Here is a 26,496-nt window from a genome sequence, read left to right on the forward strand (position 1 = left end):
GATACTTCAGATAGTTCTTGGGCTGGAAGAGATTACAGAGAGAGGGAGGGCCATGGAGGAATTTGCAAACAAGGAAGAGAATTTTAAAATCAATGCAATGGCAGACTAGAAGCCAAGTAGGTCAGCAAGCACAGGGGTGTTGAGCAAACTGTGAGACTGTGAGTTAATATCCAGTCAACAGAGCTTAGGATGAGCTCAAGTCTCCAAGGGTGCAATGTGGGAGGCCATCCAAGGGGGCCTTGGAATAATCGAGATTGGAAGTAAATAAGGCATGAATAAAGGTTTTAGCAGCATATGAGCTAAAACAGGACAGAAAGGCGATGTGAATAATTTGCATTGTTAGAATTGCCTGCCTTATATCCTCATGGAGGCTCAGTTAGCTCTAACTATGTTCTGCAAGTTTTTTCTCCTTCTATCCTCACTACATCTAAGTCTCCTCATTCTATTTTGACTCATTCTTCCCAAGAAACTTCTCTGATGACCCACATGCAGACAATGGTCTGTATTTTGTTTATATGTGACTTTCCCTTTAAGATCAAAGTGGACTGGGGTGTATTGTGAAAGACAGTTAATTGGTTTCCTAATTATGATACCATTAGGTTCCAAGGAATGCCCATGTGATCCGAGGTTGCCATGGGGATAAACAGCTAAGAAGTAAAGGGTAAATCGAAATCTAATTGTAGTGGGGTTGGGTTTCTACATGGCAGTTCAGAACAAACTGAAAATTTATGTGAGAGGAAACAAGTAAGGTTCTCTCTGAATGGAATAGGTTTCTGTTTGGCAGTTTTCAAACAGATCTTGGTGTTGAAGCAGGTCTTCGAGAATAGAGCAAAGACTGTTACTACTGTGTGTGTTAACCAGTTGGAAAGAACAAAGAACTGATATCAGAAAGGGTAAGGGATTGTGGGTTTTACAAGACCCATTGCTACTGTTTCAGTATTTCCAGACCCTGCCAGACCATTTAAAGGGCTAGGAGAAGGGAGTCTCTGGGATTCCGTGCCATCAGTGCTATCATGACCTGTGTAAAGAGGGGTTCATAGACATGGGCTTTGTTGGTGTTAACCCTGTCTGGGGATGTCAGATGGAATACAGCTGCTGGCGAATGTGACTCAAAGGCCAAAGCGATTGAGAAAGTGAGAGATCCTACATAGTGGAGGCTGAGTTGGAATAAGGTTACAGGTGGCCTCACATTTGTGCAGGAAGTAATGTGAGTTCTTGTAACCACATGAGGCTCTCTGTTGTAATATCTATCTAAGGTGAAATTTACCTTTTTGTTTGAAATATCCTTTGCTTATTAACTAATATTTGAATTATGCTGACTTTAGCTGGTTTGTTACAGTAACAGCATAAAAAAATGAAATCATGGCCATCGGTTTACTTTACATTAGTTTTTTGGGGATCCCTCTCTTTTAAAAGGAATCTTCTTGGTCTCTACAGGGATCATAAATCGGTTGGAGACTTGGGCGGAGAAATGGCAGATGGAGTTTAATCCGGACAAATGCGAGGTAATGCATTTTGGAAGGCAGGAATTACACGGTAAATGGAAGAACCCTTAAGTGCATCGACGGGCAGAGGCATCTGGGTGTACAGGTCCACAGGTCACTGAAAGTGGCAACGCAGGTGGATAAGGTAGTCAGGAAGGCATATGGCATGCTTGCCTTCATTGGCAGGGGTATTGAGTATAAAAGCTGGGGAGTCATGCTGCAGCTGTATAGAACCTTGGTTAGGCCACACTTGGAATATTGTGTGCAATTCTGGTCACCACATTACCAGAAGGATATGGAGGCATTGGAGAGGGTGCAGAGGAGGTTTACCAGGATGCTGCCTGGTCTGGAGGTTATTAGCTATGAGGAGAGGTTGAAGAAACTCGGATTGTTCTCACTAGAGCGACGGAGATTGAGGGGCGACTTGATAGAAGTTTACAAAATTATGAGTGGCATGGACAGAGTAGATAGTCAGAAGCTTTTTCCCAGGGTGGAAGAGTCAATTACTAGGGGACATAGATTTAAGGTGAGAGAAGTAAACTATAGAGGAGATGTACGGGGCAAGTTTTTTACGCAGAGGGTAGTGAGTGTCTGGAATTCGCTGCCAGAGGAGATGGTGGAAGCAGGTACGATAGTGGTGTTTAAGAGGCAGCTTGACAAATACATGAATAGGATGGGAATAGAGGATACGGACCCCGGAAGTGCAAAATGTTTTAGTTGACGGGCAACATGATCGGTGCAGGCTTGGAGGGCCTAAGGGCCTGTTCCTGTGCTGTACTTTTCTTTGTTCTTTGTTCTCTTTGTTCTTTATAACAAATTGAGGGTTCGTCTGAGATCACAAAATGCTGAGACAGGAAAACTGGTAGACTGGAATATTCCAGTATTGAAACCAACAAAATTTCACCTTTATTTTTGCTGTATTCAGTGGAAATCAACATGACTATCTTTAATGCTCAGGCCTTTCGGGGGAGAGTGGGTTTATCTCTCTGTGCCTTGGAACAGCTAATAAAGGTTAATTTGAAGACTATGGCAGATAAATTAGGGATTGACTTGAAATCAGGATCTGGGAAAGCTTGTTGAAGAAGTTGCTCAATTAGCAAAAACTGAATGTGAGAAAGAGGGAATGAAGTTATAAAGAGAGGAACATATATAGAGCCAGCAGTAGGCCATTCAGCCCCTCGAGCCTGCTCCACCATTTAATAAGATCATGGCTGATCTGATAGTAACCTGAAATCTGCATCCCACCTACCCTTGATAATCTATCACCCCCTTACTTTTCAATAGTCTATCCACCTCTGCCTTAAAAATATTCAAAGGCTCTGCTTCCACTGCCTTTTCAAGAAGAGAATTCCAAAGACTCACGACCCTCTGAGTGAAAAGTTTTGCCTCACCACTGTTTTAAATGGGCAACCTTTTATTTTTAAACAGTGACCCCTAGTTCTAGATTCTCCTACAAGAGATCCTATGCCCTGCATCCTCCCCACATCCACCCTGTCAAGACCCCTCAAGATCTTATATGTTTCAATCAAGTCGCCTCTTTACTCTTCTAAACTCCAGTGGATACAAGCCTAGTCTGTCCAACCTTTCCGCATAAGACAATCCACCCATTCAAGGTATTAGTCTCATAAACCTTCTCTGAACTGCTTCCAATGTATTTATATCCTTCCTTAAATAAGGTGACCAATACTGTACGCAGTCCTCCAAATGTGGTCTCACTAGTGCCCTGTACAATTGAAGCATAAACTCCCTACTTTTGAATTCAATTCCCCTTGCAATAAATGATAACTTTCTATTAGCTTTCCTAATTACTTGCTGTACCTGTATACTAGCCTTTTCTGATTCATGCACAGAACACCCAGATCCCTCTACACCTCAGAGCATTGCAATCACTCACCATTTAGATAATGTGCTTCTCTTTTATTCTTCCTGCCAAAATTGACAATTTCACATTTTCCCACATTATACTCCATTTGCCAGATCTTTGCCCACTCACTTAATCTATCTATATCTTCTTGTAGTCTCCTTATGTCTTCTTCACAACTTACTTTCCGACCTACCTATGTGTCATCAGCAAATTTGGCAACCATTGCTTCAATTCCTTCATCCAAGTCATTTATATAAATTGTGAACAGTTGAGGTCCCAGCACTGATCCCTATGGCACACCACTCGTTACATCTTGCCAACCTGAAAAGACCTATTTATGCCTACTCTCTGCTTCCTGTTAGCCAGCCAATCTTCTATCCATGCCAATATGTTACCCCCATACCATGAGTTTTTATTTCCTGCAATAAGGAAAGAGATAAAGGCAGAGATTTAGAATAAGAAAAGTTAAAACTTGAATTTGAAAGAGAAATGCGAACACTTGAATTAGAGTTGGGAAATTAAATGCTCAAAGTTCGTGCACTGGAAGCGAAAGGTGAGGATGGCACAGACCCAAAATCTCGTACTTCACATCTGGCAAAGAATATTTGCTTGGTACCTAAATTTAGTGAGGAAAGCGAGAAATGTGCTTTGTGTTATTTGAAAGGTTGTCATAAAACTGAAATGGTCTAGAGAAGATTGGACTCTACTCCTATGTTTTCAGGGGAAAAGTTTTGGAGGTGTACTCACCTCTTTCAGAAGAACAGTAAGGTGACCATGACAGAGCAAAGACTGCTGCTCTTAATGCCTATGAGGAAGTACCAGAAGCTTACAGACAGAAATTTAGAAATTTGAAAAGAAAATTTGCGAAATTTGTTTGTGAAATTTGCTAGAGCGAAAGGAATGGTGTTTGATAGGTGGTATAGATCGATGAAGAGTTCAAGAATCTTATGGAAGTGATTCAGGGGGGAAGAATTTAAAAATAGTGTTCCTATGTGCCCCATCTACATGAATGTAAAATTCAGAAAATAAAGAATGCTGCAGAAAGAGCAGCTGATTAGGAACTGACTCACAAGCATATTAGTAACAGGCCTCAGTTTGGCAATTCACAGAGAAGCTAGAGAGATAGGGAGTTTAATAGTGAAAAGAAATATGGTTCTAGTGGGGAAGAAGGCCAGGGTGAAAATACTGGCACTCCTTTGGTTAGTAAAAAAGAAAGTCCAGAGAATAAGTTTGATTTGAGGAAACTGACTTGTTATTTTTGTCATAAAAAAAGGACACATATAGGCTGAATGTTGGAAATTGGAAAGTAAATCTGTAGCATTAGGACTGTTGCACAGTGTCCTTCCAGTGGCCAGAATTTTTCCGTCAGTGAGTTGGGGGCTGGGCCTGTGCGCTGACGCGAAAATGACGCGGGATTTAAATATTCAGGAAGGCAGGCGGACAGCGAAATCAGCTGTCTGCCCGCCAACCTGTCAATGGCCAATCAAGGCCATTGACAGGGTAGTTAACCCAATTAAAGGCCCTGCCTGTCCAACCTTAAGGTTGGTGGGCAGGCCAGGAGCCCCGGCGGGCTTCTGAAAAAACATGAAACCTCATCCACTGGAGGGGGCTGTTTCTAATTTACCTATGGAAGGGGTGGACCTCGTATCGGGAAATGACACAGCTGAGGATGAGGTATTGCTGTTTCCAGTGGTTTCAGGAAAGCATACGAGGCTGCTAAAACTGAAGTTATACAGGAAAATCTGAGTGACTTGGAAAAATGTATCACTTTTTGTAAACCGGGCATTAAAATTGATGTTCTTGTTGAAAGAGTCAGAATCTCAGCCTGCTTATTTCTAAAGGATATTGGAACATCAGGCTAAGAGGGAAAAGTTAATGGCCATTGGAAAAGTTGTAAAACAGCCTGAATTGAAACTGCAGAGAAAGCATGTGCAAGATGTGGCAGAGCCGATATAGACAGTGTTCACACCTACTGATGAGACAAAACAGGATTTTCTGGCTCCATCATGGCGGGACCTGCTGTGGGAGATTCGGCAGCCCAGCCAAAAGTCCATTGACTTTCAGTGGGACCGGAATATCCTGGCGGCGGCTGGGGCCAGAAAATCCCACCCAAAGGAAAGGCAAGCTTTGAAGTAAGGTGGAAAAGCTGAATCTGGTGTTAACACTATACAACTGCAGAAAGAAACACATGCACTTGAATGCAAATTAGAACTTCAGAGAGAGGAAATGGCAACTTTTACCAAAATGGAATTAGACAAAGCTTGCATTCAGTGGAATACAGAGAAACAGGATGATATTGGGGGAATTTGACAACTGGATAAAGGGATTATCAAACTCTCTTAGCTGAACATCAAAATAACCTCAATGAAATTCCTAAAGCAGTTTAAAGATGATTTTACTCAGCATGGCAATTCAATGGGCCAAATGGCCTACTCCTGCTCCTATTTCTTATGATCTTAAAAGGAGGAAGTGCTTCTCCTGGAAAAGGTTAACAAAGAGTTTGATTGAGGAAATTAACTTAAAGTTAAACATGATCCTGCATTTAAACAGGATGGGATGAATTCAATTGTCCTTTGCAACAATTCGGATGTTTGGTTGGCCGACACTTGTGCATTAACAAAAACCTACAGACGAGGAGAAAATGGAGATCAAGTGTTAAAACCTGTGTGGTATGGCTCAGAGCCTGTTTTAAAAAGTGAGAGCTCTGAAACCAGCACCAAGAAGCCCCTGAGGCTACTCTGGTGACCTGCTTTGAAGGAAAGCAGGGGGAAAAGCAGTATTAAGACAATGAATTTCTTCTTAAGTTCCAATGTATAACAGCCAGTGACCAGATGCCAGACGGATTACCAGCAACCAGCAAAGCTGTTCATGACAAAGTTAACCAAATCAAACAAATTGTAACACCTTTAGACCTATCACAAATGCAGGGTCCAGACTGTACACAATCCTATAAAGATTTTTTAAAAATGAGGAACGCAAAAATTAATGTACAACCTTTTAACCAAGGGCGTGGAAAAACTGGAAAGACTACATGGATTGGAGGTCTCTTGATCACAGAATCACAGAATCTCACAGTGCAGAAGAGGCCCTTCGGCCCATTGAGTCTGCACCAACATGTGAGAAACACCTGACCTACCTACCTAATCCCTTTTACCAACACTTGGCCCATGTTGATACGATTGAAAGAAAGTGTAACAATCAGTAGTAAAACAAACTCTTGATTGCAAAACACTGGGGCTCTAAAAATTCACACAAGTTGTACTTGAAAACCTAACTGTCACATTTGGTTGGGTTTGATATGAGTTAAGCCTTATGGTGTTATCAAAGCAAAATGTTTAATTATAAAATGTGACAAAGGGAAAATTATCTGTAGAGTAAGTAATAAGGTAGTTGTTAAAAGTGACTCAATTATTAAAATGTGTTGTATTTTGAAAGGGTTGTAAAAAGATTTTTAGTAACGTTCAGTAAGGTTTTTGTTTTTGAGGGGGGAATATTGTGACCTATGTTCTGGGAAAAGCCTGTATTTTCTTTTTTGACCAAAGTGGACAGGGGAATATTCTGAAAGAGGGGTAATTGGTTTCTTGATTATGACATAATAATGTTTCAAGAAATGCACATGTGACCTGAGGCTGCCATGAGGACAAACAGCGATGGAGCAACGGTTAAACAGAAAGCTGTTTGCAGTGGGGTTGGTTTCAGTCTGTGTTTTCTCTTTGGAAGTTCAGAACACGCTGAGAATCTGTGTGAGAGAAAACAAGCAAGATTCTCTCCAAACAGAACAATTTTCTGTTTGGCAGTTTTTGAACAGTTTAAGGTGTTGAAGCAGGTGTCTGAGAATACAGCAGAGACTGTGTTACTGTGGACATCGGAAAGAACAAAGAGATAAAGAGAGGAATGGGAAAGGATTGTGGATTGGACAAGATCCATTGCTGCTGTTTCAGTGTTTCCAGAACCCACCAGACCATTTTTAAGGAGTCAGAGAAGGGACTCTCCAGGGATTCCGAGCCATCAGGCCTGTCGTGACCCGGGCGAGAGAGGGTTCGTAGACGTGGACCTTGCCAATGTTAACCATGTCTGGGGACATTGGATGGAATAGGGTTGACGGTGAATGCGACTCAAGGGCCGAAATGATTGAGTGGGAAGTGACAGATCCTACATGGTAGAAGACCAAGTTGGAAAGCTTGTGAGATTGCATGTGATCCCACGTTTGCATGAGAATTAACATGAGTGCTTGTAACTATGTGAGGCGTATCTTTGTTGTATCGATTATTTAAAGTGAAACTTACCTTTTTGTTTGAAATATCCTTAACCTGTTAATTAATGTTTGAATTTCATTGACTTTCGTTATCGTCAAAGTTTTAAAAAATGAAATTCTGTCCATGGTTTTTTTTCTGATAACTTTGGGGGAAGGTTGTGGCGGGGGGGTGGGAATGCCTGTCTTTTAAAAATTATGGGTCTCCATGGGGACTGTAACATTCCACACCGTGAAGCTCATTACCCCGTCAGCTTTCCCTTCCCACTATCGCTTACAGACTTTCAAAGTGCAAGAATGGAACCACCTAGCCAACGTGTCTGCATCTGCCTTCTGCTCTGCCCTTTTCAGCATCAGGCCTCAGTTCTTTTTGTGGGTTTCCCAATGAATATGAGGAATGCTAGCATGTCAGTTTTTTTTTAGAAAGGCTTTGCATTTCTTCCAAGCCAGAAAGTGTTTTCTCAGCTGTTAAATGTTTGAGGACTGTATTAAAAAAATTAGGTGCAGGTTGTACCTTTCCCAAGTTGATATTGATTGGGGTGGATGCCTTTGTTTATTTTTGCCAGTGGCAAAGACTTATAGGCCTTAAGTGTTTTTTTTTTAGCATAGACACACATAGGGGGAGTTTTGGCTAGCGATTGGGCAATAGTGAATCAGACATCCGTCATGTATTTGACCTGATTTTCATTTTTATTAGTTTCAAGGGCTGATTCGCTATCATCTGATTTTACATTCTTGCTCAAAGTCAACACCCCCCACCCCCACAACACACATGCGATTAAAAAGATTTAGCAGGTTTTTACAGAGTAGCACTCATCAGTACTCTTCCATGACGGAATGCTCTCTACTTGACTGCATGGGTCAGCTCCAGCAACACTCAAGAAGCTGGAGACCATTCAGGACAAAGCAGCCCGCTAGATCGGCACCATATCCACCATCTTAAACACTCATTCCCTCCACTACCGATGCACAGTGGCAGCAGTGTGTACTATATACAAGATGCACTGCAGCAACTCACCCACTTAAGACAGCACCTTCCAAACCCACAGCCTTGCCTACCTAGAAGAACAAGGGTACTGGGTGAATGGGACACCACCGCCATCTGCAGGTTCCACTCCAAGCCACACACCACCTTGACTTGGAACTATATCGCTGTTCATCAAAATCCTGGAGCACTCTCTCCCTTAGAGCACTGTGGGTGTATCTACACCACATGGACCGCAGCAATCAAGGGACATCAGAGATGGGCAATAAATGCTGGCCTTGCTAGTGATGCCCACATGACTAAATAAAAAAAAATACTGCATTTGTAAGAGCACATATCAAACATAAGAACTGATAATGCTCAGCCTGTACAAATGCTGTTTGCACTCAAAAACAAATAAATATATAGCAACAAGCAGCTCGAGTGTCATTTCTGTTCCCAGCCTAATTTCAACCTGAATATCTGCATGAATAATCTTTAGTAATGCACAAAAACACATATAATTATATGGCTACAAGCATATGTGTGCTTGGCATCTAGAAAAGAACCATGTTCCAGATACTCTGACACCATTCGAAAAATATCACAGTGTAAAAATAATTATCCACTGATGATTCAAAGAAGTTCACTGCACAAGAGATCACCTATCGGCCTATTGTGCCTGTGCTGGCTCCTTGACAGAGCTTTACAATAATCCCACACTCACAGTACTTACCCCACAGCACAGAAAATTATGTGGGAAACTGCCATCCTATCTTGAATATTCACTTACTTTGCCAGAATTAATTTATTTTCCTTCCCATTTGCTGCAAGATGTTTTCTTTGCCTTTGCTCCTTTCTTCCCTGCATTGCGGAATGGCTCAGCCTGAGTCCCTTTTATTCATTTAAAGGATGTGGGCGTTGCTGGCTAGGCCAGCATTTATTGCCCATCCCTAATCGCCCTTGAGAAGGTGGTGGTGAGCTGCCTTCTTGAACCGCTGCAGTCGCTGTGGTGTAGGTACACCCACAGTGCTGTTAGGAAGGGAGTTCCAGGATTTTGACCCAGCGACAGTGAAGGAACGGCGATATATTTCCAAGTCAGGATGGTGAGTTACTTGGAGGGGAACCTCCAGGTGGCGGTGTTCCCATGTATCTGCTGCCCTTGTCCTTCTAAATGGTAGCAGTCATGGGTTAAGAAGGTGCTGTCGAGGGAGGCCTGATGAGTTCCTACAGTGAATCTTGTAGATGGTACACACTGCTGCCAAGGTGTGTCAGTGGTGGAGGGAGTGAATGTTTGTGGATGGGGTACCAATCAAGTGGGCTGCTTTGTTCTAGATGGTGTCAAGCTTCTTGAGTTGTTGGAGCTGCACTCATCCAGGCAACTGGATACTATTCAATCACACTCCCGACTTGTGCCTTGTAGATGGTGGACAGGCTTTGGGGAGTCAGGAGGTGAGTTACTCACTGCAGGATTCCTCGCCTCTGACCTGCTCTTGTAGCCACAGTGTTTATATGGCTAGTCCAGTTCAGTTTCTGGTCAATGGATGTTGATTTTTTAAAACTCATTCATGGGATGTGGGCGCCACTGGCTAGGCCAGCATTTATTGCCCATCCCGAATTACCCTTGTTCAGCGGGCATTTAAGAGTCAGCCACATAGCTCTAGGTCTGGAGTCAGTAGTCTGCCCTTGTCTTTCTAGGTGGTTGTGGTCGAGGGCTTGGAAGTTGCTGCCTAAGGAGGTTTGGTGATTTCTTGTAGCGCATCTTGTAGATGGTACACACTGTGGCCACCGTGCGTCAGTGGTGGAGGGAGTGAATGTTTGTGGGTGCAGGCCTCTATTATTAGAACTGTTAAGCCAGCCACTAGGAGGTGCTAATGGTTTACAGCAAAGTGGTGCAATTAATCTACTCTCCTGTTGTCTCTCCCTTTGTACATCTTATGCATCCACTGATTTTCATCTTTCCATGCGTGGTGATTGTGCCTGCAGCTACCTGGACTCAAAGCTCTGGATTCCCCGTGTAAAACCCTCCAGGCGTGAAATTCAGTCAACCTGATTTTTGAGCACAATCAGGGTGACTGAATTTCACTCAGGTCCACCAGGGCCATTGAGCTCCTGACCTCGTTGGTTCAAACATGGACAAAAGAGCTGAACTCCCGAGGTGAGATGAGAGTGACGGTCCTTGACATCAAGGCAGCATTTGACTGAGTGTGGCATCAAGGAGCCCTAGCAAAATTGGAGTCAATGGGAATCAGGGGGAAAACTCTCCACTGTTTGGAGTCCTACCTAGCACAAAGGAAGATGGTTGTGGTTGTTGGAAGTCAATCATCTCAGTTCCAGGTCATTATTGTAGGAGTTCTTCAGGGTAGTGTCCAACCATATTCAGCTACTTCATCAATAACCTTCCTTCCATCCTAAGGTCAGGAGTGGGGATGTTCGATGAAGATTGCACAAGGTTCAGCACCATTCGCAATTCCTCAGACACTGAAACAGTCAATGTTGAAATGCAGCAGGACCTGGACAACATCAAGCCTAGGCTGACAAGTGGCAAGTAACACTTGTACCACCACAAGTGCCAGGCAATGACCATCTCCAACAAGAGAGAATCTAACCATCGCCCCTTGACATTCAATGGTATTACTATCACTGAATCCCCTACTATCCACCACCGAAGCACAGTAGCAGCAGTTTATACCATCTACAAGATGCACTACAGAAACTCACCAAACCTCCTTGGACATCACCTTCCAAACCTGCGACCACTACCACCTAGAAAGGCAAAGACAGCAGACACATGGGATCACCACCACCTGCAAGTTCCCCTCCAAGCCACTCACTTCCCTTTTATAAGGACCGTACCTTTAAAAAGGGGAGGCTGCCAAGAGCATGTGGTTTCTTTCCCAAGCTGTTTGTCCTTGGGAAATATGTCGCCATTCCTTCACTGTTGCTGGGTCAAAATCCTGGAACTCCCTCCCTAACAGCACTGTGGGTTTACCTACACCACATGGACTGCAGTGATTCAAGAAGGCAGCTCACCACCACCTTCTCAAGGGAAATCAGGGATGAACAATAATTGCTGGCCTAGCCAGTGACACCCACATGCCATGAAAGAATTTTTAAAAATGGTTGCGGAGTTCATTTCAAAATTGAGGTCTCAGAGGTCATCGCGGGACAGTTTCAAATTTTTAAAGAGCTGGAGGAGAGGAGGAACGTGAAATCCACTTGCCACTGATTAACAGCCCCTTTAGCTTCTTTAGGAGCGTGTATAGGGGCGTGTGCAGTCTGGATTGCAAGTTTTAAAGATTTTTCTTGCCGAACCTGAACAGTCTGGTGCATGTTATTGCCCAGCTGTCCGGCTGACTTTGGGGGACATCGGAAAGTTTCCTTTCGTTCATGGAGAACTGAAGGTTCGTCAGCCAATTTGCACTGCCAATTGCTGTGCCTTTACTTTTTGTTCAGGGCCACTTCCCTCCATCTCAAGCTCTGCTGACCCTCTGAGGAGCTGCCTCCTGTCTTCAGCAAGGCAGCAGCAGGCCCCAACATGGCTGCCGCCTGCCTTTGCCACTGGCGCCAGGCAGTCAGCTCCCTTCTGAGCTCTGAAGAAGAGTCAAGCGGACTGAAACGTTAACTCTGTTTCTCTCTCCACAGGTGCTGTCAGGCCTGCTGAGATTTTCCAGCATTTTCTGTTTATGTCCCGCCTCCTGGAGGTGCTCGGCCCCTTTAATTGGTCACTGGATTGCATCATGTCCAATCAGAGCATTTACATTCAAAAATAGAGTCACAAGAGCAACACTGATGAGGCTTAGGGTTGGGACCCGGGTTCATCCAGCTAAGAGGTTCCTGACCCTGCTCTCAAAACCCAACCCTAGGTGGCTAAGACTAAAAGTTTGTCTATCCATTTTGTTTCCATGATTGTAGTGCAGCCACAAGCAGCTCAGGCCTCCATTTCAGTGGAGGCATCCTCTGCACACTCCAGAGGGACAAACAGCTTGGGAAAGAAACCACATGCTCTTGGCAGCCTCCCCTTTTTAAAGGTACGGTCCTTATAAAAGGGAAGTTGCAGCCATTCATTACTTTTGCCATTCAGGGAGTGCAGCGACGCACCAGGAGAAGGAGAAATTTCCTGCCGCTGCCCTGCACATACTGCATACGGAGGTCGAGATCACGAAGGAGGCCATGTTTTTGAACAGCAGGGGTAGGAGGCCTTTGTGACTAACCCTGCGGAGGGAATGGGAGTAGGTGGCAACGGTCGCCAATGGCAGTGTGTGGCACAACGAACCTGGCAGGAGTGCCGCAAACAAAAGTTTCATGACTTCTCTCGGATGGGCAAGGTGAGTGAATGCTTCTGCGCATCACATCTCTCACTCACCATATCACCCACCTATCGTACTCTCAATGCGCCACACCCCCATCGCTCAAAGGCTACACATCCCGAACCTCACCTGATCCCCACCTACATGGCAATTTGCTGCCAGCCTCACACCCACCTGTCACTGCCTCCACACACCTCCAGCTATTCAGCTATGGGAGGCACATCATTCAAACACACACACAAACAACCAATGACATTCTGCCCTTGCTCTTGCAGGGGAAGGTCACTCAACAAGCCGGAGAGACAGATGACGGGTGTAGGACGACCATGAATCATCCCCTTAGTGCTCTTGAGCAGCTGGTCCTCAAGATCATGCGCACCAGCGCCACAGAGTCACTGGCATGCGGAGCTGCCAAGGTCATCCTGGATGATGGTAAGTTCCTGTTTTATGCACCTTCTCCAATCATTCCTCACCCTCACCCTGAAAGGTGCCATGAAGTGGAAACTACTGACGCAGTGACCGTGGACTTTCTGGTTTCATATCCTTCCCCCCTCACACCTGCCCTCCTCTTTTTTATTTTCCAATAGCCTTGAGCTGCCAGCTGCTCAACACCTGCAGCCTCACAGGGAAAGGTGAGGGGAGGAAGACAGTTCTGAGAAAGAAGCACCGTCACTTAACCTAAAGCTCTGATACTGCACGAATGTCAGAGGCTAGTTTAGAGTCAGGATGTGCACATGATGAGTCACTGAGCACAAGTGGACTGCAGCCAGTACAGAGGGATAGGTTAGATCACGTGCACACTCCCCACATACCAGTTCTGTCACAGGAAACTCAGATGAAGATCTTGTTTGAGTGGACTAAAAAAAACGCTGATGAACATATACACCCAGGTGCTTCGTAAGCTCGCAGGCACTGGCCAGAAGCATGGAAGAGCTCCAATATTGTGCACAGCTTGGAGTCCATTTTTCCATTGTGGGAGTGATGGACACCTCCATGGCATTTCTGTCAGACGGGGCATCCGCTGGTCGCTGTTTCAGCTCCCACTGCAGCACAGGTGGAGGCCTCCTGATATATCAGTGCTGTAGTGGAAACTCAGACAGAGGTCAGGACATTGCTGACTCACACTGACACCAAGCGGTCTCAGGCTGCCACCATCCAATCTGAAACTGCCACCATACAGTCTGAAGCTGCCACCGTCCAGTCTGAAGCTGCCACCGTCCAGTCTGAAGCTGCCACCGTCCAGTCTGAAATTGCCACCGTCCAGTCTGAAACTGCCACCGTCCAGTCTGAAACTGCCACCGTCCAGTCTGAAACTGCCACCGTCCAGTCTGAAACTGCCAACGTCCAGTCTGAAACTGCCACCGACCAGTCTGAAACTGCCACCGTCCAGTCTGAAATTGCCACGTCCAGTCTGAAATTGCCACCGTCCAGTCTGAAACTGCCACCGTCCAGTCTGAAACTGCCACCGTCCAGTCTGAAATTGCCACGTCCAGTCTGAAATTGCCACCGTCCAGTCTGAAACTGCCACCGTCCAGTCTGAAACTGCCACCGTCCAGTCTGAAACTGCCACCGTCCAGTCTGAAACTGCCACCGTCCAGTCTGAAGCTGCCACCGTCCAGTCTGAAACTGCCACGTCCAGTCTGAAACTGCCACGTCCAGTCTGAAACTGTCACCGTCCAGTCTGAAGCTGCCACCGTCCAGTCTGAAGCTGCCACGTCCAGTCTGAAGCTGCCACGTCCAGTCTGAAGCTGCCACCGTCCAGTCTGAAGCTGCCACCGTCCAGTCTGAAGCTGCCACCGTCCAGTCTGAAGCTGCCACCGTCCAGTCTGAAGCTGCCACCGTCCAGTCTGAAACTGCCACCGTCCAGTCTGAAACTACCACCGTCCAGTCTGAAATTGCCACCGTCCAGTCTCCGACTGTCACCATTAGTTTTCAGACTCCTGCCATCATGGATGCAGATCTCAATGCTAGACAAGGCATGATCGGCGCTCACTGTCTGTGCTCCAGCACATTATGAAGGCTGCTGTGCTGGTGCCCAGTAGGAGTGACAGTGACATCCTGGAGCACAAAACAGCTGTCCCTTCAGGATGATAACATTCGTGTTTCCACTATTGTCGCTCCCTCGATGCTCCAGCTGTTGTCTCCTAGTCAGCCAGCCCTGACTGCTGGCACATAAACAGAGATGATACTTTACGAAGCCAGGCCATCAAGGCCCAAGAGCTGCTTCAGGATATCCTCCAAATCATCCACAGCCTTCACCAGTGAAAGTCAGCAGCCTTCCACCAGCCATGCTGCAGTCACTGGAGTAGCACTGCATAGGACACTAGGCCAGGCAAGGGCACTCATAAGACATATTATGGAGGTGCACATGGGTGATTAGTTCTGGTTTATTTTTGTATTACTGATGTATTTGCAGGATAAAGTTGTTGTGTGAACGTTTTTGCTGTTGGTCTTTATTGAGTGACATACGTCAAGAAAGCTGATGGGGAATCTGAAATGGATGCACTATAAGGGAATGGTGGGCCAGTGTTGGGGGTGAGGAAGTACCTTTTAACTGAAGTGAAGCCTCATTATGTGGCATCTCTAAATCTGTCCTTGGCCCATGGTGCATATAGTCTCTGCCCTTCTTCCTCCTCCAGAGGCAGCCTTTGGACGTAGTGACTGGGCCCTCATAATTGCAATGTAATGGAGGACACAGCACACCAGCACAAACATGGAGAGTCTCTTGGTGTTTGTAGAGATCTCCCAAATGTGATCTAAGCAAAATCTCTGCTTCAGGAGCCTGAAGGCTTGTTCCAAAGTGATGAGCGTGGATGCACGGCACTTGTTGATGGCCTTCTGATCTTGTGTGGTGGGATGACAGAATGGGGTCATGAGAAATATGTGCAGGGGGTGGCCCTTGTTGTCAAGCATCCATTTTGTTGCCTGCCTTGGAGGCCTGAAGATGGTGGGTAATGCAGACTACCAAAGGATGTTAGCATCCCTGGTACTTCTAGGATAGTGGGCACTCACTGTGATGAATTTATTAGTTTGGTCACACAGCGATTGCACACTGACAGAGTGATAACACTTGGGGTTCCTGCATCGCTCCCCGTTGACGTGAGGAGGAGCCCAGAGAGCAATGTTTGTGCAGTTGATGGCAACCAGCACCATCGAGAAACCACTATCCTGGTGAGCCCATCTACCCTTTCATCCTGGTCCTCTCTCCTCAGGGAGAAGAAGATGAAGTCCCTCTCCTTCTGCGGAGTGCCTCGGTCACCTCTCAGATGCTTCATGCGGACGGCAAATTGAAGTACATTGCTAATGTCACCGCCTCCCATCTGGAAGGAACCCACATGCAAAGAACGAAAGGGTAACAGTGATCTTCACAACCAGTGGGATGCTGTTCGGACCCTGCTTTGAGGCTCCAGCTCTTTGTGAAGGTCCTCTCTACTTCCTTAGTGAAGTGAAGCTTCCTGAGGCACTGCTCCTGGCTCATTCGGCAGCAGGGCTGGTGCTCCCAGAGAAGAACTTGGGATAGAGTGTTTTAAGCAAAGCTATCTGCCTCCCCTGTCCTTGGAGCAGTTCCCCTCTCTGCCTCCCCCTCTACATGTCCTGCTTATGTTGCAGAGCAAGTGGCACCGCAACTAGCGCCCCCCCATTCCTAAAAAAGGCAATGTTGTTTTTTACCATTCTGTGGTCAGCAGAAATCTTCAAACTTCTCCAGAAACTCAACACAGTACCTCTACCAACTTTGCCTGAGTACAAGGAAGTTTAAAGCACCTCAGCTGCAACTTGTTGAGTGAGTGATTGAGTGATGTGTGCTCTGCCTGAAGGTAGGTCCATGGCTCATTGTCTGCTGATGCTTCATCCTGATCCATTTTCTTGGCAGTGTGGCCCTTTAAATAGTCCCAGAAACAGGATTGACATTGCTTCTTAATACTTTTTGTTTCAGGAGTGAAGAAGGAAGGCATTCCCTGCACATTCTTTTGTTAATTTTAGGATAGATGCATTGCATCAGCCTGTTGGCATCAGCAACATCTTGATCTCATGCTATCAAAGTCGTCGAGTTCTCCTGTTGCCTCACAGCATATGTGAGAGTTGGCCGGCACTTCCTTTAAGCTACACCTTAAAACTCCCTCTTTAATGAAGAATTTGGTCACTTGTCAGCCATGGTTCATTGGTAGCACTCTACCTTTGAGTCAGAAAGTCGTGAGTTCAAATCCCACCCCAGGACATCAGCACAAAAATCAAGGCTAACATTCCAGTGCAATACTGAGGGAGTGCTGCACAGTTGGAGGTGCTGTCTTTTGGTTCAGACTTTAACCTGAGACCCTGCCTGCACTTTCAGATGGACGTAAAAGAACCCATAAAACTATTTGAAGGAGACCAGGGGAGGTTTGTTGGCATCCTGGACAATGTTTGTCCCTCAAACTACAAAAAGATTATCTGGTCATTATCATATTGCTGTTTGTGGTAAGTTGCTGTGAGCAATTTGGCTGCCTATAGTTTGCTTCATTCACAGGACGTTAGTAGACTTTAAAATTATTACATTGACTGTAAGGTTCCTTGAGATGTCCTGTAGTTGTGAAGGACGTTACATAATATATGTCTTTCTACTTTTACTGCTCCTAATATTGCCTTATGTCGCTTGGTGTCAAATGGTGTCTGATAATGTTCCTTTAAATCACTGTGCTATGTTAAAGGCACTACATAAAGGCATGGTATTGTTGACACAGTCTGCCCTTCTATTCCCCAAGATCAAGAACTTATTGTATTGAGATTTAAGCTCAGCATTGCCAAAACTCGTGATTCTCAAAGGCAGCCCCAGCTCAGGATCTTAGTGATGGTCAAAAGTGACTCCTTTGGCTATATTTCACAGCTACTGCATGGCACTGCTAATCCAATTTTTAGTATTGTCACAACACACCCTCCGACTCCCATTTTGACATACTAATCGGGGAGTAACGCCTAGAAAGTACAATAGAATCGGATTCCCCTGATTCTCACTGCTTTTCACAATTCCATTCCACCTACCATGTCGGCCTAGGGTGGCTGATTGAATCTCATGGCAGACACAGACTGCAGCAGGCCCTGGATCAGCAGCCTTTGAGAAGGCCTGGAATGCAGGTAAAGGGAATTGTGGCTCACTGGGGCCAATAAAATAGGGCCCTGCAAGTGGTTGCGGGGGTTGGGGGATGGTTCGGTCAATTGAAATAGTGGGGAGCCCTCTGTTAGCCACAGGGTGCCCGATCAGGAGGCCTCAACCAACGGGGCCTGCAGGGAGGCTTCCAGGGTATGCCTGGTGGTGTCCATTCGCCATTGGTAAAACGCCAGTGGTGGCGGGAAGAGGCCCTTAAGTGGCCATTAATTGGCCATTTAAAGGCCTCAATTAGCCTGAAGGTGAATGGGCTGTCTTCCACTTACCTTGCCGCTGATAAAATGCCACCGGCAGTGTGAAGGTGACAGGCACGGCTCCCCTGCCCTCCCACCCGATTTTACACTCCCCACCCCATGGCCCAGCACACTCACTGGGCCCCTGTAAAATCCATCTGGTTCATTAATGCCCTTTATAGAAGGAAATCTGTCATCCTTACCTAGTCTGCCATATGATCCAGACCCACTCTGTGGTTGACTCTTACATGTCCTCTGAAATGGCCTAACAAGCAACTCAGTTGTAACAAACTGCTACAAAGTCACAAAAAAGGAATGAAACCAGACGGACCACCTGGTATCAACCTAGGCACTGGAAATGACAACAACAATCTCAGCCCTGTCAACCCTGCAAAATCCTCCTTACTAACATCTAGGGGCTAGTGCCAAAATTGGGAGAGCTGTCTTACAGACTGGTCAAGCAACAGCCTGACATAGTCATCCTCATGGAATCAAACCTTACAGATAATATCCCAGGCACCACTATCACCATCCTGGGTATGTCCTGTCCCACCAGCAGGACAGGCCCAGCAGAGGTGGCAGCACAGTGGTATACAGTTGGGAGGGAGTTGCCCTGGGAGTCCTCAACATTGACCCTGGACCCCATGAAGTCTCATGGCACCAGGCCAAACATGGGCAAGGAAATTTCCTGCTGACTACCATGTACTGCCCTCCCTTAGCTGATGAATCAGTGCTCCTCCATGTTGAACATCACTTGGAGGAAGCACTGAGGGTGGCAAGGGTGCAGAATGTACTCTGGATGGGGGGATTTCAATGTTCATCGCCAAGATTGGCTTGGCAGCACAACTACTCACCGAGCTGGCTGAGTCCTAAATGACATAGCTGCTAGACTGGGTCTGTGGTAGGTGGTGAGGGAACCAGCAAGAGGGAAAAGCATACTTGACCAAATCCCCACCAACCAGCCTGCTGCAGATGCATCTGTCCATGACTGTATCGGTAGGAGTGACCACTGCACAGTCATTGTGGAGACGAAGTCCCGCCTTCACATTGAGGATACCCTCCATCGTGTTGTGTGGTACTACCACTGTGCTAAATTTTGAACAGATCTAGCAACTCAAGACTGGGCATCCATGAGGCGCTGTGGGCCATCAGCAGCAGCAGAATTGTACTTGAACAGTAACCTCATGGTGTGGCACATCCTCCACTCTACCATTACCATCCAGCCAGGGGACCAACACTGGTTCAAAGAAGAGTGCAGGAGGGCATGCCAGGAGCAGCACCAGCCATACCTGAAAATGAGGTGTCAACCTGGTGAACCAATAACACAGGACTACTTGCGTGCCAAACAGCATAAGCAGCAAATGATAGACAGAGCTAAGTGATCCCACAACCAACAGATCAGAGCTAAGCTCTGCAGTCCTGCCACATCCAGTCGTGAATGGTGGTGGACAACTAAACAACTAACTGGAGGAGGAGGCTCCACAAATATCCCCATCCTCAGTAATGGAGGAGCCCAGCATAGCACCGCAAAAGATAAGACTGAAGCATTTGCTACATCCTTCAGCCAGAAGTGTCGCATGGATGATCCATCTCGGTCTCCTCCGGAGGTCCCCAGCATCACAGATGCCATTCTTCAGCCAATTCGATTCACTCCACATGATATCAAGAAATGGCTGAAGGCACTGGATACTGTAAAGGCTATGGTCCCTGACAATATACCGGCAATAGTACTGAAGACTTGTGCTCCAGAACTTGCTGCGCCCCTAGCCAAGCTGTTCCAGTACAGCTACAACAATGGCATCTACTCGGCTATGTGGAAAATTGCCCATGTATGCTCTGTACGCAAAAAGCAGGACAAATCCAACCCAGCCAATTACTGCCCCATCAGTCCACTCTCCATCATCAGCAAAGTAATGCAAGGGGTGATCAACAGTGTTATCACTTGTTTAGCAATAACCTGCTCCGTCAGGGCCACTCAGTTCCTGACCTCATTACAGTCTTGGTTCAAAAATGGACAAAAGAGCTGAACTCCCAAGCTGAGGTGAGAGTGACTGCCCTTGACATCAAGGCAGCATTTGACAGAGTGTGGCATCAAGGAGCCCTAGCAAAACAGGAGTCAATGGGAATCAGGGGGGAAACTATCCACTGGTTGGAGTCATACCAGCACAAAGGAAGATGGTTGTGGTTGTTGGAGGTCAGTCATCTCAGCTCCAGGACATCAATGCAGGAGTTCCTCAGGGTAGTGTCCTCGGCCCAACCATCTTCAGCTGCTTCATCAATTACCCTCCTGCCATCATAAGGTCAGAAGTAGGGATGTTCGCTGCTGATTGCACAATGTTCAGTACCATTCACGACTCCTCAGATACTGAAGCAGTCCATGTCCAAATGCAGCAAGACCTGGACAATATCCAGGCTTCGGCTGATAAGTGGCAAGTAACATTCGCGCCACACAAGTGTCAGGCAATGACCATCTCCAACAAGAGAGAATCCAACCATCGCCCCTTGATGTTCAATGGCATTACCATCACTGAATCCCCCAATATCAACATCGTAGGAGTTACCATTAAGCAGAAACTGAACTAGGCTAGCCATATAAATACTGTGGCTACAAGGGCAGGTCAGAGGCTAGGAATCGTGCGGCGAGTAACTCACCTCCTGAGTCCCCAAAGCCTGTCCACCATCTACAAAGCACAAGTCATGAGTGTGATGGAATACTCCCCACTTGCTTGGATGAGTGCAGTTCTAACAACACTCAAGATGCTTGACACCGTCCAGGACAAAGCAGCCCTCTTGATTGGCACCATATCCACAAACATTCACTCACTCCACCACCGACGCACATAACAGCAGTGTGTCCCATCTACAAGATGCACTGCAGGAATTCACCAAGGCTCCTTCGACCGTACCTTCCAAACCCATGACCACCACCATCTAGGACAAGGGCAGCAGATAAATGGGAACACCACCACTTGGAGTTCCCCTCCAAGTTACTCACCATTCTGACTTGGAAATATATCGCCGTTTCTTCACTGTCGCTGGGTCAAAATCCTGGACCTCCCTTCCTAACAGCACTGTGGTTGTATCTACGCCACATGTACTGCAGCCGTTCAAGAAGGAAGTTCACCAGCACCTTCTCAAGGGCAACTAGGGATGGGCAATAAATGCTGGCCTAGCCAGCGAAGCCCACATCCCGTGAATGAATTAAAAAAAAAACATTTGGAGTACTGTGCACAGTATTGGGTATCTTACTGAAGGAAGGATGTAAATGCGTTGGAACAATTCAGAGAAGGTTTACCAGACTAATGCCTGGAATGGGTGGGCTGTCTTATGAGAAAAGGTTGGACAGACTAGGTTTGTATCTGCTGGAGTTTAGAAGAGTAAGAGGTGACTTCATTGAAACATATAAGATCCTGAGGGGTCTTGACAAGGTGGATGTGGAGAGGATATTTTCTCTTGTGGAAAAATCTAGAACTAGGAGTCACTGCTTAAAAATAAGGGGTCGCCCATTTAAAACAGAGATGAGGTGAAATTTTTTCACTCAGAGGGTCGTGAGTCTTTGGAACTCTCTTCCTGAAAAGGCAGTGGAAGCAGAGTCTTTGAATATTTTTAAGGCAGAGGCAGATAGATTCTTGGTAAGCAAGGGGGTCATAGGTTACCGGAGGTAGGTGGGAGGCTGATTTCAGGTTACTATCAGGTCAGCCATGATCTTATTACATTGCAGAGCAGGCTCAAGGGGCTGAATGGCCTACTCCTGCTCCTTGTTTGTATGACTATGGGGAAACAGCAAACTAGAGGGACTAATTGGATAGCTCTTTCAAAGAACTGTCACAGGCACAAGGAGCTGAGTTGCCTGCTTCTGCGCTGTAAGATGTTATGAACCCTGCTGCCATTACTACAATATGTCAATGTCAGGCTAACATTTCTGTTGAAAGGTTTTTTGGAGGCACAGCAATCGCAACATCATGCTTTTCCAGTACTGCATGAAAGAAGACATGCCAATGTGATCATGAGTCAGCAGTGACTCTTTGTCCATACCTGTCAAAAGACAAATTATTTTTCAGGCTCTGGCACAGTTACATAGGAATGACATGGGGACCTGTTCTTTCCAAAACTGGGTCAGCAGCGGCAGACAGATGAAAAGTTGTGCTCTCCTATAATCTCTCTGAAACAAAGGCTCTGTGGGATGGTGTTATGGGAATGGCACAGAGGGCAACTCCACTTACAGCACCACCTCTACTTTAACTGCTACCAAATAGGAGGACAGGTGTCAATCTATTCTGTCACCTGCCTGCAGATTAATTCCTGGCAATTCTCAAAACCTTGACAGGTCAGCCTTTGCTGAGTTACAATGCCTTTAAAGGCTCTCCAAATGCATTAGGAGTTTTTTTTGTCCCCATGTTGCAGCTGGTAAAATGGAGGAATGAAGGGGATCATGTGATCCATTCTGATTTTTGTCCGACAACAAGCCTGTATGGTTGGTTGTTAAGGTTAAGGGGAACACAGGTGATTTACTACGAAGCAGGTGCCATATGTTCACACCTGTGGACAATAGTAAGAGCATTTGTGTTGACTGTGGTTAGACTGTTTGTTTCCAAGCCTCACAGGAAGGTGTTAAGAAGGTCAGGCTTCATCAATTCCAAGACAGAATGCAGCGGTGCTCCACGGGATAGCTAATTAGTATTTCCACCTGGATACAAGGCCCATATGATTCATATTGCCATGGAGATGGGCTTTGAGAGGGGAAGATTCCGTATTAAGCTGTTGTAGCATCAAGTTGCAGGGTTTCCTAAGCTGTCACTGAACCACATAGATCCAAATCAGCCTGCAAGATTTAAGAGATAAAGAAAGCAGGAATAAGAAGCAGCCAGTCCTACAGCTGAAGCACAGAAAATGCTGACCCTATTGTTCACCATGCAGAACGAGGGTGGGAGCTCAAGCTCAGGTTGAAGAGACCAAATTCGTGCAGATATAAAGGAGGTTTGAAGATTCCGCTAGCCTGGGTGAGAGAGAAGGAATCTCCAGTGTAACCTTCACAGTGAAAGTCAGTTCTAGGATTAGAGGTTTCCCAGCCAGAAAAGGAAAAAGAAAGCAAGCCAACAGGAGCGGAGAATAATTTTGGACTGGTTCTGGAGAATAAAGTGTCCACTTAAGTGACAGCATAAATTATAACTGCGGCAGGGGAATTTTCGGTCATTTTAAAAGTTAGGTGGGGTAATTATTCAGTATATAAGTTGTCTACTAAATAGTGGTTATTCATTGTTGCTTTTAATTTGTTTGTTACAGTAAAAGTCTTAACTTGAAATCTTGTCCTCTGATCATTTAAGTCAGTCACTGGAAATTCAAATATCAAATATTAACCTAGAATACTGAGAACAGTTTTTGGTCCCCTTATCTAAGGAAAGATATACTAGCATTGGAGGCAGTCCAGAGAAAGTTCACTAGGTTGATTCTGGGTATGGAGGGATTTTCTTATGAGGAGAGGTTGAGTAGTTTGGGCCTGTACTCATTGGAATTTAGAAGAATGAGAGACAACCTTATTGAAACATGAAAGATTCTTAAGGGACTTGACAGGATAGATGCTGAGAGGTTGTTTTCCCTTGTGGGAGAGTCCAGGACCAAGGGCATAATCTCAGAGTAAAGGGTTGCATATTTAAAACAGAGGTGTGGAGGAATTTCTTCTCTCAGAGGGTAGTGAATCTGTGCAATTCTTTACCGCAGAGGGCTGTAGAAGCTGGGTCGTTAAGTACATTCAAGGCTGAGATAGACAGATTTTTAATCAGTAAGGGAATTAAGGGTTATGGGGATCTCACTGAATGGAGGAGCAGACTCGATGGGCTGAATGGCCTACTTCTCTCCTACGTCTTATGGTCTCATTATGGTCTAAAGTTATCGGTCACTACAGGGGTCATAACACAACACATTCCTTTAATTGAATAAAAGCAAAATACTGCGGATGCTGGAAATCTGAAACAAGAACAGAAAATGCTGGGAAAAACTCAGCAGGTCTGACAGCATCTGTGGAGAGAGAAACAGAGTTGACATTCTGAGAATGTATGACCCTCCTTAAGAGCTACAGAGAAGGACATCCAGAGCATTGCACCATAATCTGCATTGTCATTAAGATAATGGCCTTTCTTTGTGTCTGTATAGCCTCACATCAGATAGCATTCAGGTGAACCGGCTCTGTTCTGCCTCTAAAGCTTCAATATTCATCCCATTTCTACTTCTCTGTAGCTCTGAAGAAGGGTCATATGGACTCGAAATGTCAACTCTGTTTCTCTCTCCACAGATGCTGTCAGACCTGCTGAGTTTTTCCGGCACTTTCTGTTTTTGTTTCACATCCCTTTGATTGTCTGTTTTTTTCAAGATTCATTTACAGGCAATTTTCTTCTCCCACAATTCATGTCATCCTTAGACCACTCTGAGCTTGCACTTGAAGTTGTGAATAATTCTGTAAATGAGCTTAGACTCTGGAATTAAAGGCCAAGTGTACTGGAGATCCAATGGGTACAAAATTTGGGATTAACCATTTAGAACTGACTTAGAAATAAAATGTATGAATTGCAAACTATATATTAATTTTCAATTTTGCTATAGATACAGCACAAAGAAATTTTCCACCCTATGCAGGGACATCTTTGTGAAACATGTGTTGGCAACAGCCCCACTTCCTTTTGCAATAGGTTAGCATCCTATTGTGCTGTGACTTCAACTTTCTAAACCCTAAACTCTGTAATTCCTTTCTAAATCTCTCCAATTTTCTACCTCTCCCTCTTCCTTTAAGATGCTCCTTAAACTTAGCTCTTTAAACAAGGATTTGGTCACCTGACCTAATGATTCCTTAATTGGTTCAGTGTCAAATTTTGTCTGATAATGCTCCATTGACGCATTCTGGGATTTTTTTCGACATTAAAGATTCCATATAAATGCAAGTTATTGTTCTCATTGTTCAGTGATCTAAATCTCTTATGGTCTAATCTGTTCTGGACAAGCAGAGTGAGTGGGCAAATGCGTGGCAGATGCAGTATAATGTGGATAAATGTGAGGTTATCCATTTTGGTAGCAAAAAAGGAAGGCAGATTATTATCTGAATGGCTATAAATTGAGAGAGGGGAATGTGCAATGAGACCTGGGTGTCCTCGTACACCAGTCGCTGAAGGTAAGCATGCAGGTGCAGCAGGCAGTAAAGAAGGCTAATGGTATGTTGGCCTTCATAGCCAGAAGATACGAGTACAGGAACAGGGGTGTCTTGCTGCAATTGTACAGAGCCTTGGTGAGACCACACCTGGAATATTGTGTACAGTTTTGGTTTCCTTATCTGAGGAAGGATGTTCTTGCTATAGAGGCAGTGCAGCGAAGGTTTACCCAACTGATTCCTGGGATGGCGGGACTGACATATGAGGAGATAGAGTCGATTAGGATTATATTCGCTGGAGTTCAGAAGAATGAGGGGGGAATCTCATAGAAACCTATAAAATTCTAACAGGACTAGACAGGGTAGATGCAGGAAGGATGTTCCCGATGGTGGGGGAGTCCAGAACCAGGGGTCACAGTCTGAGGATATGGGGTAGACCATTTAGGACTGAGATGAGGAGAATTTTCTTCACCCAGAGAGTGGTGAGCCTGTGGAATTTGTTACCACAGAAAATAGTTGAGACCAAAACATTGTATGTTTTCAAGAAGGAGTTAGATATAGCTCTTGGGGCGAAAGGGATCAAAGGGTATGGGGAGAAAGCGGGAGCAGGCTATTGAGTTGGATGATCAGCCATGATCATAAAGAATGGCGGAGCAGGCTCAAAGGGCGGAATGGCCTACTCCTGCTCCTAGTTTCTATGTTTCTATGTTCTCTACTCACATCAATACTATGGCTTACAAACACATACACAGAAGTTACAAAACATAAAAGAACATTTAGCACAAACAGTCCATGTCAGCGTTTAATCCTTCTCATGAGCAAGTAATCCCATTTACTCACACTGTACCCATACCCTTTCATCTCCTTTTCTTGTGCCCTCTTGTCTAGTCTAATCTTGAATGTTGACATAGGGCAGAATTTTGTCCTTGGCGGGGGTGGTCAGGAAGCTGACCACCACTCACGATCGGCACCAGACCGCGATTTCACGCTGGCAGGCCAATTAAGGCCGTGAAACATGAGCGGCAGTGCTGCCTGTGCGGCGGGGGAGGAAGGGGAGGGGGCTGAGTGTGAACTTTGCGCCTGTGCATGAGTGTGCGCTTCATAATCTCCCTGA

General features: G+C 45.6%; 1 protein-coding gene and 1 long non-coding RNA gene across 3 annotated transcripts in view; one reads left to right on the forward strand and one right to left on the reverse strand.

The window, feature by feature from the left end:
- The window catches only part of LOC144676939 (uncharacterized), a 191,670-nt gene that overhangs the window by 149,363 nt on the left and 15,811 nt on the right, over positions 1-26,496 (forward strand). The window lies entirely within an intron of this gene.
- Positions 1-26,496, reverse strand: part of ptprn2 (protein tyrosine phosphatase receptor type N2) — a 1,029,555-nt gene that overhangs the window by 112,797 nt on the left and 890,262 nt on the right. The gene's annotated exons all lie outside the window — the stretch shown is intronic.

The sequence above is a fragment of the Cetorhinus maximus genome, chromosome 3 (assembly GCF_964194155.1).
Source record: "Cetorhinus maximus chromosome 3, sCetMax3.hap1.1, whole genome shotgun sequence".
Lineage (NCBI taxonomy): Eukaryota > Metazoa > Chordata > Chondrichthyes > Lamniformes > Cetorhinidae > Cetorhinus > Cetorhinus maximus.